Source organism: Malus sylvestris, chromosome 15, assembly GCF_916048215.2.
Source record: "Malus sylvestris chromosome 15, drMalSylv7.2, whole genome shotgun sequence".
NCBI classification, from domain to species: domain Eukaryota; kingdom Viridiplantae; phylum Streptophyta; class Magnoliopsida; order Rosales; family Rosaceae; genus Malus; species Malus sylvestris.
In genome coordinates, this window is record NC_062274.1 from 54,792,828 (window position 1) to 54,809,520 (window position 16,693).

A 16,693-nucleotide genomic window follows, 5' to 3' on the forward strand; every position below is an offset into this window, starting at 1 on the left:
ACAACTAAGCTTCAAGTGAAATTGATACATTACCTTGTGCGTCAACATCAGCTAAATACACCATTCCCGGATGGAGGAAAGGTACTTCCAGAGAAGGGCAGATGAAGATCAGACCACACTTCGGTACTTAGAAGTTTCGTGATTACTCAAGGGATCGGATCTTGCAAGTCCCCAACCGAGGAGTTTCCCTCACTCGGGAACTTAGGGGAGCACTGTTTGTACCATACTTGACCAATCCCGAAACTACCGAGCACCGGCCAACGCTATACTGTCAAGGAAGAGTTCCCCTCCGACCAGGAGGCCAATCACTACTCGACACGTGTCAAGATTAGAAGCCAATCAGAGCGCAGCACGTGTCGACATCAAGAACCAATCACAACATGACACATGTCAATGTGACAAAGCTACAAGTTTTTCTATAAATAGGGGTCATTCCCCCACAATATTGCCTAATGCCATTTTGTGTTAAATCATTCACAAGAACTCACTAAATTGAGAGCTTGATCCTTTGTACTTGTGTAAGCCCTTCACTACTAATAAGAACTCCTCTACTCCGTGGACGTAGCCAATCTGGGTGAACCACGTACATCCTGTGTTTGCTTCTCTGTCTCTATTCATTTACGTACTTATCCTCACTAGTGACCGAAGCAACCAAGCGAAGGTCACAAAACCTGACACTTTCTGTTGTACCAAAGTCTTCGCTGATTTTGTGCATCAACACATCCGTTAGTCAAACTGTTAAGGGGTGGTTTGGAAGTGAGGTGCTTAAAAAAAAAGCACCCATGAAAAAAAGGCTTATTTTGGAAGCTACTGTGAGAATAAGCTGAAATCAAAGGAAAAAGCTGAAGCTGCTATTTGTAGCTTTGGAAAACTGGCTTTTTTTCAAAGCACACGGAGCTATAGTGCTCCTTTAATGAAAAGACCCACTATGAGATTGCTTTTTTTTTCCAAAAGTACTTTTACAAAAAAGTTTACCAAACACTCTGCTGATTTATTTCACAGCCGCTTATTCTCACATCAGCTTTTTTAAAAAGCACAGCAATACCAAACCAGCCCTAAGTCTCCTGTTAACTGTGACGTGGCGCTCATGTGGACAATGACTGGGCGCCACGTGTCATCCATGTGAAAATTAAAAAAATACCAGAAGAAGAAGAAGAAAAAAAAAACGAATCTGCCCAGAAGAAGAAGAAGAAGAAGAAGAAGAAGAAGAAGAAGAAGAAGAAGAAGAAGAAGAAGAAGAAGGAGGAAGAAGAAGAAGAAGAAAGACGAAGGAGGAGGAGGAGGAGGAGAAAAAGAAGAAGAAGAAAAAAAAACCGAATCTGCCCAGAAGAAGGAAGAAGGAGGAGGAGGAGGAGGAGGAGGAAGAAGAAGAAGAAGGAAAAAAAAAAGAATCTGCCCAGAAAAAGAAGATGGAGGAGGAAGAAGAAGAATGAGGAGGAAGAGGAAGAAGAAAATAAAAACGAATTTGCCCAAAGGAGGAAGAAGGAAGAAGAAGCAAAATAAAAAAAAAACACGAATCTGCCCAGAAGAAGAAGAAGAAGGAAGAAGAAGAAAAAAAAAACACGAATTTGCCCAGGAGGAGGAAGAAGAAGAAGGAAGAGAAGGAGGGAGGAGGAGGAGGAGGAGGAAGAAAAAAAAAAAAAAAGAATTTGCCCATAAGAAGAAGAAGAAAGAGGGAGGAAGAAGAAGAAAAAAAAAGAAAAAAAAAATTCAAAATTCAAAATTTTTGGCGGGAAAATTTGTTTGAACCCCTAAAAAAAGTGAAAACCCCTTCTTTCAAAAACAAAAAAAAAAAATCCACGTGGCGTCCAGTCGTTGTCCACATGGGCACCACGTCACAGTTAACGGAACACTTAACAGTTTGACTCACGAATGTATGAGACTGTCCCAAAATTTACACTTTAGGTATGACTTTGGGACGAAAAAAAATTGATGTACTAAATGTTGAAAACTACGAAACATGAGGGTAGTAAACAGTCTTTTACCCTAAAAAATTAGAAAAATACAAAAACACAAAAAATAAAAATAAAAAAACTGATTGTCGCCTCACCCCCCCCCACACCCTCTCCCTCCCTTCTCCCTTCTCTCTTCCCCAATTACAAGCCCCAGTTCTCCTCGCCCACAACACCCCCGCCGTCGCCCTCTCCCCTTACACCATTCTCTCTGACCCCAACCCTAGGTTCTCCTTCTGCAACACAGTGCAGCCACTGTTGGAAATGTGCCCTAAAGCCAATCATGTGATGATACTTTACGGACATTTCACATGTTAAACTAATCTAGTTTTACATATAAAGGGCAAAGATTATTGTTTGAGCCGTCTCATATAAATGTTATATGCTTAAACGATAAAGTCCAAGGAATATGTGATTGGGAGAATGTAATCTAATGAAGTTAGATTCATGAGACCATTCTTTCGTAGACACATCCTAAACGTTCCAGATCATAGGATTGCCAATTGGGCGTTGACAGTCCATTAAGATCAGTACGTACTATGTCTTCTCTCAGGGAGAGTGATTAGTCTCGACTCATTGGTGTGTGTGACATCAAGACAAGTACAGTAGGTGCTCAATAGAGAATGAGTTCACTGAACGCGATCAACGAAGAGTTCTCATATTCCATGTCACGTGAGAACTCATAGTTGGGATAATGCAAATTAGTCCTTTGACCTGAGGCATCATAGTTGTCTTGTGGTTAAGACCTTGATCTTTGATTATGTCAAAGTCACTCCATCAGGAGGGTGTCCACGGCATCGTTGGGGTCAAGTGACTTAGCTATGGAGACAAGTGAATGCGCAACAAGGGATCTCTAACCTTCAAACCGTTTGAGGGAGAATACTCTCTGATATGATTTAAATCTCTGGCCAGAGTATGAATGAGATTAGGGAATGCGTTCCGAATCACATTCAAGGTAATCATATAAGCACAAGACACACATTGGATAGTAGACATGAGCAACTGAACTATCAAACCAAACAATGTGGTCAAGAGTATTAGATTAGAGAAAGACCGTATTGCATTTGTAATCCCGAACTGAATAGGTTCTCTAACCTCTTCTGATTAGCTTGGGTAACCATGATATGCTGCTAGGTGTCACTCATGGTTTGTGGAAGCCCTAAACGTGTGTAATCACTAAAGGGAGAATTGAAAATAGTTTCAATTCACAATCGATGTAAAATGGTTTTAATCGCCCACTACCTCGCTAAAAGGAACCTAATGGATCGCACACCATAAAAGGTAGAGATTGGAGATTAAACGGAAATGAGTAAGAATGATTAAATGGTTTAATCATTTATTTATGGCAAGGATTAATTAATATGTTAATTAATCAAACGAATAAGTTCGTTACATGACTTCGGGATAGTTTTGGACCTTAAGGCCCGATGGGCTTTGAACGTCAAGCCCATTAACTTAAGTTGTATGACAATTTAATGAATAAAGATTCATTAAAGCCCAAAAGCCCAAATCCCTTCAGATGGCCGGCCATATGGTATGAATTAGGGTATTGGTTATTTAGGTCACTTAAAGAAGTGACTATATAAATGACTTTATAGCTAAAATTCATTAAGGGTTTATTTTTGGGGAAAATTGGTGAGAATTGTCTCTCCATTTTCTCTCTAAAGAGGCCAACACCTTGGAGGGTACATCTAGCAATCCTACTACTCCAAGGTCACTCATTTCTTCTACAATCTAACCTTGGTGAAGAGACTTAGAGGTTCTCAATTTTGGGAACTTGGAGAACCTATTCTTCCATCCAAATCCATGGATCTAAGAAGCAAGGAATGAAGGCCCTATCTCTTTGGGTGATTAGCCTTTGCTTATGCAAAGAGGAATCTACAAAGGTATTAATTCCAACTCACTTTGTTTTGAGATGATTAATTGGTTCACCAATCTACTAGGCTTTGAATTTCATGGTAATGTTTTGTTTTTGAGTGCATACAAGCATGATTCCGCCTTTAATTGTTAATTGCATGCTATATGATGTTGCTCAAATGAACATGTTTTCACAAAATAATTCCTTCAGCCACCATTCTCTCCTTCCTGATCGTCGCCGTGGTAACCAGTCTCTACCAAAATGTGTGGATGTTGGCCAACGATGTCGCCTGCAAGCCCAAACCTCAAGCCTTCTTCTATAATAGCTTGATTGTGAACATATCGTCATCTGGGTCTTCTCCATTTCCCCTGAAACCTCTAATCCCAACTTCTAGTCCAATTTGGCTCCCATTCAAATGTTTAATTTAACTCATTTCTTTTGTTTTTAGGTGGTCACCAATTGCAGCAAGATTACCAGGACGCAACGATAATGAAATACAAAATGTATAGCACACCCACTTGAAAAAAAGACTCAAAGACCATACTACAATAACATCACCAACAAGTAGTAGTAATTGTACTTTCAATGTCACAAGCCAGTCTGTTGATCAACCAAATGGGTCAAATTGATATAAAATCAAGAGGTGTTGGGATTTGAGTGGGGTAGGGTTGTCTGACTTTCGCCCCTAGATGCTTTTGGGGATTAGGATTTTTGCAATGGGTGGAGGTGAAAAGGATGGAGGAGGGAGAAGGGAGGGAAGGTGAAGAGGGTGGGAGTGGCAGAGGAGAGAAGAGAGGGTACGGGTTGCAGAGGGAAGAAGGAAGAGAGGGGATTAGGGAGGTAGAAGACGGGTGGGTTTTTCTTTTGTGTTTTTATATATTTTAAAATATTTTCAATATTGAACTGGGCCCATATGGACACGTGGCACACAATTATTGTCCACGTGGGAGCCATGTCATCAGTTAACAAAAGTTCTAACGAAAAACTTAGCGAATGTCTGAAACAATCCCAAAATTAAGACTTCATGTATGACTCTGGGATGAAAAAAACTTCATGTACCAAATGTTGAAAACCATGAAACTTCAGGGTAGTAAACTGAGATTAACCCTATTCTTTTTATTTTTGGCAGAGATGATCTTTGAGGGATAACCTATGAGATGTATAGTCGGATTTTAGATATATAACTCGTAGACCCATATAGATGATGTTCTCATTACCGGTATTAATTAAAAAATCTGTATTTCGGGTTCTTTTCTTTCAATTCAAAGGCCTAAGGTTTTGTGTTCTTTTAATTTTTGGTAGGCATGATCTTTAAGGAAGACCTATGAGATGTATGTTCGGATTTTTGAAACATAACTCGTAGACCCATAAAGTGGGATGATGTTCTCATTACCCTTATTAATTGGAAACTAGATATTTCGGGCTCTTTTCTTTCAATTCACATGTCTAAAACTATAATATTCTTTTTATTTTTGGCAGATATGATCTTTAAGAGATGACCTATGAGATGTACTTTCAGATTTTTGAAACATAACTGGTAGACCCATAAAGTGGGATGATGTTCTCATTACTCGTATTAATTTGAAAATCTATTTATCAGGCTCTTTTCTTTCAAATCAAGGGTCTAAAAGTTTCGTATTCTTTTTATTTCAGGTAGAGAAGATCTTTAAGAGATGACCTATGAGATGTACAGTCGGATTTTTGAAACATAACTTGTAGACCCAAAATGTGCGACGATGTTCTCATTACTCATATTAATTTAAAAATCTTTATTTCCGACTCTTTTATTTCAATTCAAGGGTCTAAACGCTTCACACTATTTTTATTTTTTTGGCAAACACGATCTTTACGGGATGATCTATGAGGTGCACGGTCCTATTTTTGAAACATAAATTGTAGATCCATATAGTGGGACGATACTCTCATTACCCGTAATAATCCAAAAATCTGTATTTGGGGCTCTTTTGTTTCAATTCAAGGGTCTAAAAGTTTCATATTCTTTTTATTTTTAGCAGAGGCCATCTTTACAGGATGACGTATGAGATGAACAGTTGGGTTTTTGAAACATAATTCATAGACCCACAAATTATGATGATGTTCTAATTACCCGTATTAATTCGAAAATCTGTACTTCGGGATCTTTTTTTTCTTCTTTTTCAATTCAAGGGTATAAAAGTTTTGTGTTCTTTTTATTTTTGGCAGAGATGATCTTTAAGGGATATCCTATGCATTGTATAGTTGGATTTTAGAAAGATAACTTGTAGACCCATATAGTGGGATGACATTCTCATTAGCTTGTATTAATTCAAAAATCTATATATCGGGCTCTTTTCTTTCATTTCAAGGGTCTAAAGGTTTTGTATTCCTTTCATTTTTGGTAGAGATGATCTTTAAGGGATGACCTATGAGATGTATGTTTGGATTTTTGAAACATAACTCATAGACCCATAAAGTTGGATGATGTTCTCATTACCCATATTAATTCGAAAATAGCTATCTTGGGCTCTCTTCGTTCAATTCAAGGGTCTAAAAGTTTCATGTTCTTTTTATTTTGGGCATAGAAGATCTTTGAGGGATGACCTATGAGATGTACAGTAGGATTTTTGAAACATAACTTGTAGACACATAAAGTAGGATGATGTTCTCATTGCACATATTAATTCGAAAATCTGTATTTCAGGATCTTTTCTTTCTATTCAAGAGACTAAAAGTTTCGTATTCTTTTTAGTTTAGGAAGAGAAGAACTTTAAGGGATGACCTATGATATGTACAGTTGGATTTTCGAAACCTAACTCATAGAGCCATAAATTGGGATAATGTTCTCATTAATCGTACTAATTCAAAAATCTGTATTTCGAGCTCTTTTCTTTCAATTCAAGGGTCTAAAAGTTTCGTATTCTTTTTATTTTTGGAAGCGATGATGTTTAAGGGATGATCTATGAGTTGTACAGTTGGATTTTTGAAACATAACTGGTAGACCCATAAAGTGGGATGATGTTCTCATTACTCGTATTAATTTGAAAATCTATTTATCAGGCTCTTTTCTTTCAATTCAGGGGTCTAAAGTTTCATATCCTTTTTATTTTGGGCAATGATGATCTTTAAAGGGTGACCTATGAGATGTACAGTTAGGTTTATGAAACAAAACTCGTAGACCCATAAAGTGGGATGATGTTCTCATCACCCTATTAATTAGAAAATATGTATTTCGGGATCTTTTCTTTCAAATAAAGGGTCTAAAAGTTTCATATTCTTTTTATTTTTGGCAGAGATGATCTTTATGGAATGACATATAAGACCTATAGTCGGATTTTTGAAATAATACTCGTAGACCCATAAAGTGGGATGATGTTCTCATTACCCGTATTAATTTGAAAATCTATATTTCGGGCACTTTTTCTTTCAATTCAAGGGTCTACAAGTTTCGTATTCTTTTTCTTTTTGGTAGAGATGATCTTTATGAGAAGACCTTTGAGATAGATAGTTAAATTTTTGAAACATAACTCATAAACCCATATAGTGGGATGATGCTCTCATTACTCATATTAATTCAAAAATATATATTTCGAGCTTTTTTCTTTCAATTCAAGGGTCTCGAACTTTCGAATTCTTTTTATTTTTGGCAAAGATGATCTTTGTGCTATGACCTATGAGATGTACAGTTGGATTTTTTAAACATAACTCGTAGACCCATAAAATGAGATGATGTTCTCATTACCCGTATTAATTCAAGAGTCTGTATTTCGGGCTCTTTTCTCTCAATTCAAGGGTCTAAAACCTTCTTACTCCTTTGATTTTTGGCAGAAATAATCTTTAAGGGATGACCTATGAGATGCACAATCAGATTTTTGAAACATAACTCACAGACCCATAAAGTGGGATGATGTTCTCGTTACACATATTAATTCGAAAATCTGTATTTGGGCTCTTTTCTTTCAATTCAAGGGTCTAAAAGTTTCGTATTCTTTTTATTTTTGGTAGAGCTGATCTTTAAGGGATACCTATAAGGTGTACAGTCGGATTTTTGAAACATAACTCATTGACCCATATAGTTGGATGATGTTCTCATTACCCATATTAATTCAAAAATCTATATTTCAGGCTCCTTCCTTTCAATTCTAGGGTATAAAAGTTTCGTATTCTTATTATTTTGGGCAGAGGGGTGACATATAGTTGGATTTTTGAAACATAACTCGTAGACCCATAAAGTGGGATGATGTTGACACACCCCAACCTAATATCGAGGCATGCTGGCCGTTACGTGAGGGTGACGTAGTCATGTGCACAATGCGGAAGCAATAATGATATAAGAAATTCGAATAAATAAAAACCAACGGACTAAAACACTAGATGAGATAAGGTGAAAGTGCGATAATAGAAGTGACTATACATAACCAGAACGCATGTAGCCTAAGTGCAGTCCAGCAGGACGAATACTCATTATACAATACTAAAAATGGTCCTACTTTAGCGATAATCTGTCAGAGCTGCCGTGAAATCCTCTTGAGCCACCAACGAGCACTCTTACCTAAAACCTGGAGGGGCACAAAACAGAAAGTATGAGTGGGCAAAAACAAAGCTTTTCTAAACCATTTCACTATCAAAAGTAGTAACCCTTTGTCGTAAAACCTGTATAATTATCTGAAAATAGTAGATATGATTATATTTCAAAGCATATTCAAAATAGCAATCCACCGAATATAGCATGTCAAATCTCATAATGAAATAAGTAAGCAAGGTGCAATAAATCAATATGAAATAGTAAACTAGCTGAAGTCACCTAAAGTGACCTGTACGGTTAGGTCCACAACTCATCAATCAAATTCTGCACACGAGTCGGAACCACCTAATGTGGTCTATACGATAGGCTAGGTGTAAATAAATATGCTCAAGTGCTACAGTCACGTGAAGATTGTGCGAAGTATCGCAAGTCACCTACGAGTCGAAACCACCTAAAGTGGTATGTACGATAGGCTGGCACCTGCCTTGGATCCAAGGTGAACGTGTGGTGCGGGAGGTGAACGATCACGTGAAGGCTAGGCCCTATCCTCGAGCGAAGCACTAACATCGGGATGCAGGATAAATAGCTCAAAATGCATCTCAGCACTAATATATTCACTACCATCAATATACTCACCTTTGCTTACCTGAACATCCACATCGTCAAGCAACAATATATATATATAACCATAATAATGCACAATTAAACATAAAGAGCATTTGACATGGCATTTGAAAGTATCAAACCATTTAATTAAGTTTTATTGGGAAAATACGAAGTATGTATATATATACTGAAAACCAAAAGCACACTCACTGATATGTGGAAGGGTCGTAACCCCCGAACCTTGCTTGACTGCGCTCGTCCTCACGATAGGTCTCACCTATATATGAAACAACTATTTAAACGTTATTTTTAAGCACATAAACAAAACTAGGTAATAACTTCTCATACATTGCTCAATTGGGGTATATGAATATACCACCGTGATCTACTCAACCTCAGGAACATCCCCATATTTTTAGAAAACTTTTCCGACAACCCATGTGCCGGCCAAGGCATGGCCAGAAACACGGCCCACGCGCAAGCACGTGCCTGGCACATTGACGAATTCCCTACCCGCGTTAGGGAATATTCCGTTAAAATATAGAATATGCCGTTAAATATACCTGAAGCCGTTAGAATATTCTGTCAACTTTGACGAAATATTCTCCACCTTCTTCCTTGGTTGCGATTGCCGGTTTCTAGAAAATCTTCTAATCGTGATATCTTCTTCAATTCTTAACCAAAATTCACGAATTTTATACTAAAATGAAGCTTAGGACAAAAGGAACACATCCTTACCACTTATAAGTCTGAAATCCACCGGAATCTCACCGGAATAAGTCACAATAATTCGGTCACCCTGCAACTCATAAAACCAGAGCATTTCTACGTCAAAACTCTTCCAAAATTAATCCAAGGTGCTAGAAAAGCAAGAATAGAACCTTTCTAAGTCTCAAAACTACCTGAAACCTCCGCGAACATGTCGAGTGAACAGTGCACCAAAACGGGGTTTTTTGGTTCTTACATTTGACAAGTTCTCATGTCGAACTAAGGGCATGGATGAGCTCCTGGACTCACAGAGAACACAAGAACAACCTTCTCAACGTCGATTCGTGCACATCAAGGTAAATTTGAGAGTTCTCCATACAGTTGTATGGACAATTGAAGAAATCCGAGAGGGAAGAGAGAGAGAGAGTCAACGGTTTGGTATGGGTGTGTGTGTGTGGTTCATTTTGCAGCCAATCAAACAAAACCTTAAGTCTTTTAGTTCTAATTGGGTCCAATTAATTAGGAATAGAACTAATTGGTCCAAAACCTTAGCCTATACACATACACACAACTTAACGATTAAAGGGCATAATAGAAATTTCCATGCTCTCAAGGATAAAATAATATACACAATCGAGATGGGCTGTCACAGATGTTCTCATTACCCGTATTATTTCGAAACTCTATATTTTGCGCTCTTTTATTTTAATTCAAGGGTCTAAAAGTTTCATATTGTTTTGTTATTTATGGCACTGATGGTCTTTGAGGGATGACCTATGAGATGTACACTCAGATTTTGGAAAAAATAACTCTTAGACCCATAAAGTGGGATGATGTTCTCATTACCCGTATTAATTCGAAAATCTGTATTTTGGGCTCAACTTTCGTATTATTTTTATTTTTGTTAGAGATGACCTTTGAGGGATAACCTACGAGATATACAGTCAGATTTTTGAAACATAACTAGTAGACCCATAACGTGGGATGATGTTACCTTTTAATTTTGTTTGTACCATACTTGACCAATCCCGAAACTACCGAGCACCGGCCAACGCTATACTGTCAAGGAAGAGTTCCCCTCCGACCAGGAGGCCAATCACTACTCGACACGTGTCAAGATTAGAAGCCAATCAGAGCGCAGCACGTGTCGACATCAAGAACCAATCACAACATGACACATGTCAATGTGACAAAGCTACAAGTTTTTCTATAAATAGGGGTCATTCCCCCACAATATTGCCTAATGCCATTTGTGTTAAATCATTCACAAGAACTCACTAAATTGAGAGCTTGATCCCTTGTACTTGTGTAAGCCCTTCACTACTAATAAGAACTCCTCTACTCCGTGGACGTAACCAATCTGGGTGAACCACGTACATCCTGTGTTTGCTTCTCTGTCTCTATTCATTTACGTACTTATCCTCACTAGTGACCGAAGCAACCAAGCGAAGGTCACAAAACCTGACACTTTCTGTTGTACCAAAGTCTTCGCTGATTTTGTGCATCAACATTTGGCGCCGTCTGTGGGAAACGACACTTATTCCTACTCTCTTCAGCTGTGTCAAGCTGGTTTCTATCATTCGTACACTTTCTTTTGACCAGGCATCCCTCTCCAACATGGGAAGCGAAGGAAGCCACAGCACACAGAATGACACCCCCCTTGCACATAGTGCGAAACAACGAAAGAAGGAAGGAAAACGAGTTCTTCTTCAAGCTAAAGTCGATGAGTTGGAAGCTCAGAACAACAAGATAGCAATAAGGAATGAGGTCCTCCAGGAGCAATATGAGAAGCTCTTCGAGACACTCCACGAAGCTAGGCAAGCTCAGACACGCGAGCTTGTTGCCCCCGTGGAAGTCAACCATCAACTGGGTGCCCTCCAACATGGAGGGTCACATGCATTCGACATAGATATCCCTGATAGGGAACAGATTACCCCTCGACTTGATAATCAACATGAGGCTTCTCTTAACCCAGTTGCTTCGACCCGAACCATGAGAAGTGGAGGGAGACACCTCTTTACTGAAGGGGCAGAAGGATCGAAAGCCGTCTTTCGCGATTGTCGGGATTTCCTGAAGCAACGTCGAGAGAATTCCATCCATATAAGCTCAAAGATTAATGACCCAAGGATTTCTGAGAGACTCGGTCCCCTGCCACGGCCCAAGCCAGCCACCAATTTGGGGAAGGGGCAACAAGTCCCAGAGAGACATGAGGGTACAGGGGACTCAGAGGTGTTCCGACAGACATACCCTGGAAGCCAGTACAGCGAGTCCAGGGAAAAATCACATGCCCTTGATCAAACCTTCCTAATTCCAAGAGGAGATGGAGATTTACGAAAGAAAGCTCCAGTGACACATAACTCCGCTCAGGACCCCCTTGTCCTACAACTTCTTGAGGAAGTAAACAAGTTGAAGGCTGAACGTCAGGCTGAAATACCTGACTGGAACCAACCCAGGCCTGGCCCTCTTACAAGGAGGATCCTCAACACCCCCCTTCAAGCAAAGACAAAGCAAAAGCTTGGCTTGCAACTTTATACTGGAAAAGAGGACCCGATTGAGCACCTTAACCTCTTTGAGTCCACCATGGCATACCGGATGCACACCGACGAAGAGCGATGTCTTCTCTTCCCCTCCACCCTCTCTGGTGGAGCTCTAAATTGGTATTGTCGTCTTACACCTGAGACGGTAGACTCATTTGAGGAATTGAGGAAACTATTTGTTTCCCAACACATTTTCCAAACCGATCGCTTGCACTCTGCAGATGACTTGTACACTATCCGCCAGAAGCCAGACGAGTCATTACGTATGTATGCTGGCCGCTTCAGCCATGAATACTCCCGGTGTGCCGAGGCAGATGACAAGACTGCCCTCAAAGCCTTCACGGCAGGCCTACGTGATTGTTTCTTTAAATACATGATCAATGCCAATACTTGGAAGACTTACTCTGAGGTGATGGCGCAGGCTTATAACCATGCCTCCGCCGAGGCAAAGACATATCAGGGGAAACCCCCTACAACCATCCTTTATCAACAAGTGGGAGGTGGAAGCCAGACTCACCTAAATGAGAAGACCTCGACTTCCCAAACAGCAGTGGCACCTCCCCATGCCTTGCATAATGCTTCACCGAATCAACAGACATATCAATTTCAAGGCAAGAGGAAGGATTTCCATCCTCACCACTCTCCTTTCAGTAAAAAGAGTAAGGGACACTATCCCGATAACCAAGGGTATCGCCACAATAACGCTCGCCCCCAGGCAGTCAATGCAGTGGGTCAAACCCGCGTCAAGATACCCCCTACCCCAAGGTATGAGACATACACGCCCTTGAATGCCACATGCGCGGCCATTTACCCCAGCATAGCTCACCTGATACCAAAACCAAAGCCGAGGCACCCAGATTACACGCCCCCGAATAACGCGGGCACGTTTTGTTGCTACCATGAGCATAACGGCCATGATAGCGAGAAATGTATCATCCTCCGTGATCGTATTGAAGCTTTGGCACGAGAAGGAAAAATTGATCAATTCCTTCTTCACCCTCAAAGGGATAACCGTAACCAACGCCAGGTGAATGTCATATATTCCATAAGCGGCGGCACACCCATATCTGAATCTTCCAATAGGGCCATGAAAAACAGTGAACGAAGTCTGAGGCCTGGTCACCAAGTGTTTCACGTGGAAGACATCAGGGGAGGGAAGTATCAAAAACCTAACTGGGATCCGATATGTTTCTACCCTGAGGAAGAAAGAGGCATCATCTACCCTCATAACGACCCATTGATCGTGGAGGCTCACATAGCCAACTTTGATGTTCGACGAATCCTCGTAGACACAGGGGCTTCGGTCAATATCATGTTTGCCGAAGCTTTCAGGGCGCTCAGTGTAGCTGAACACTTGCTCGATCGCTCGATTTCTCCTCTGATAAGCTTCTCCGGTGATATCGTGCAACCCTTAGGGAGCATACATTTACCCTTTACTATTGGTACAGGCCCTTACACGGCTACCATTACCACTAACTTCCTAGTGGTTGACTGCCCAACGGCATACAATGTCATCTTTGGGCGCACAGGCATCAATGATCTCAAGGCTATGGTATCCACGCATATGCTGTTGATGAAATTTCCAACCCCCCATGGCAACGGCTACATCAGAGGAGATCAGCTTAGTGCACGATCATGTTACAACACTTCAGTTAAGCAAGAACACTTGCCCGGACCCAAGGAAACCCTGTCTGTACATGACCAAGTCACAAAGACCAGCCTAGATGAAGCGAACTTGGATCTTCCTGATAGCAACAATCAACCCGATGATCCTCGAGATGACTCTTTCACCCAGCAAGCCCAACCTGCTGAAGAGTTGGATAAGGTACCTATCTCAAGAGATTATCCAGATCGCATGGTGAAGATTGGCACCACATTGTCACCACCCCTTCGGTTAGCATTGATATCTTTTTTGAAAGAGAACACTGAAGTCTTCGCCTGGTCATACGAGGACATGCCAGGCATCTCTCCCGATGTCATCTGTCATCGTTTGAGTATTGACCCCAAGATCAAGCCGGTGAGACAGAAGCGAAGATCTTATGACGCTGAACGATACGAGGCAATGAAAGCAGAAGTTGAAAAACTCAAAGGCATAGGCTTTGTCCGCGAAGTCAATTACCCGACATGGGTAGCAAATGTGGTCCTTGTTAAGAAAAATCCGACCAAAGAAAGTCTTTTGCTTCAAAAGGTCTTGTGGAGAATGTGTGTTGACTACACCGACCTAAACAAAGGGTGTCCGAAAGATAGCTTCCCTCTTCCTCTTATTGACAGACTTATAGACTCTACGGCCGGGTGTGAACTCCTGAGCTTCATGGATGCTTACTCAGGATACAACCAAATCCTCATGAACCCTTCGGATCAAGAACACACAGCCTTCACTACCGACAGAGGACTATACTGCTATAAAGTCATGCCTTTCGGCCTAAAGAATGCAGGAGCGACTTATCAGAGACTAGTCAACTCAATGTTCGCCGAGCAGATTGGGAAGAGCATGGAAGTTTACGTTGATGATATGTTAGTCAAGAGCAAACATGCTGACCAACACATCACCAACCTATCTGAAACTTTCACTATTTTGAAGAGGTATCGAATGAGGTTAAACCCCAACAAATGTGCCTTCGGCGTAGGCTCTGGCAAATTCTTAGGTTTCATGATTAGCCAACGAGGCATTGAAGCTAATCCCGAGAAGATCAAAGCAATCCTCGACATGAAGGAACCGGTAACTGCAAAGGACATCCAGAGCCTTACTGGCAAGGTGGCAGCCTTAACCAGGTTCATTTCTAAGGCCACAGACAAATGTGCTCCCTTTTTTAAAGCACTTAAGGGAAGTAGGAAGTACATTACATGGACTGATGAATGTGCCGAGACATTCAAAAACCTCAAGGAGTACATGAGTAAAGCCCCTCTACTCTCCAAGCCCGAGGTAGGAGACATTCTCATTATCTACCTATCGGTATCAGCTTCAGCCGTAAGTTCCGTTCTCATTCGAAAGGATGGGAATATTGAGCGACCTGTCTACTACGCTAGCAAAGCCCTACAAGATGCGGAGACACGATACTCCAACATTGAGAAATTAGCTCTAGCATTGGTCATGTCTGCTCGGAAACTTCGCCCTTATTTCCAAGCACACGCCATCATCGTGCTTACCAATCACCCTCTTCGACAGATACTCCAGAGTCCTGACACGTCTGGGCGAATGATCAAATGGGCGATAGCATTGGGTGAGTTTGACATCTCCTACCAACCAAAACCAGCCGAAAAAGGTCAAGCAGTAGCAGATTTCATTGCCGACTTCACATATCCGGTTAACATTGCTTCTACACCTGAAGCAGTGGCTTCATTACCCCCGGAAGCTCAGAAGGTAGAATCAACGACCTCAGCTTGGAGTCTGTATGTTGATGGCTCATCCAACCAACAGGGCTGTGGAGCGGGACTAGTCTTGACTACGCCCGACAAAGTAGCAATGGAGTATGCTCTTCGTTTCAAATTCAAGGCATCAAACAATGAGGCCGAGTATGAAGCCCTTCTGGCAGGATTACGTTTGGCCAAACACCTCGGGGTTAAACAAATTGATATTTTCAGTGACTCCCAATTAGTGGTCAACCAGGTTACCAACAACTTTGATGCTAAGGACAGCTCCATGGCAGCATATCTTGCGCAAACACAACTTTTGCTCAAACACTTCCACTACCAGATCACCCAAGTTCCTCGAGCGGCAAACAGTCATGCAGACGCCCTGGCTCGCCTCGCCTCAGCTGTGGAAGACAAGATTGGAAGAAAAATTCATGTCGAACTGTTGGCAACACCAAGCACCATGGCCGCAGAAGTATGCAACTTACAACAGGGGGATAGTTGGATCACCCCGATCTATAATTTCCTTGCTCATGGCACCCTCCCAAATGATAAAGTCCAGGCTAAGCAAATTCGATACAAGTCTACCCGCTACCTGATCATCAATGATCAACTCTATAAGCGAGGTTTTAGCCTGCCATACTTAAGGTGTCTTACGCCTGCCGAGGCGGAAATCGTCCTTCGGGAAATACATGAGGGAGTCTGTGGAGATCATGCTGGATCTCGGTCCCTAGCACACAAGACTTTTCGCCAAGGATATTACTGGCCAACACTCCACCAGGATGCCATCAAAGTATCCCGCTCATGTGACAAATGTCAACGATATGCAACTATTCCTCATTCCCCTCCAGAGCCTCTTACTCCTATGATCAGCCCTTGGCCCTTCGCCCAGTGGGGACTTGATTTGATCGGCCCAATGCCGGCAGGGAAGGGCAAAGTCTGTTACGCAGTCGTTGCAGTGGACTACTTCACAAAGTGGGCCGAAGTAGAACCCTTGGCAACCATTACTGAGGCAAAGATAGAAGACTTTGTGTGGAAGAACATCCTTTGTAGATTCGGCATTCCCAATGCGATAGTCACTGACAATGGGCGACAGTTTGACAACAAGAAGTTCAGGTTGTTCTGCTCTAAGTTCAACATCAACTTATGCTTTGCCTCTCCAGCTCATCCCCAGTCTAAT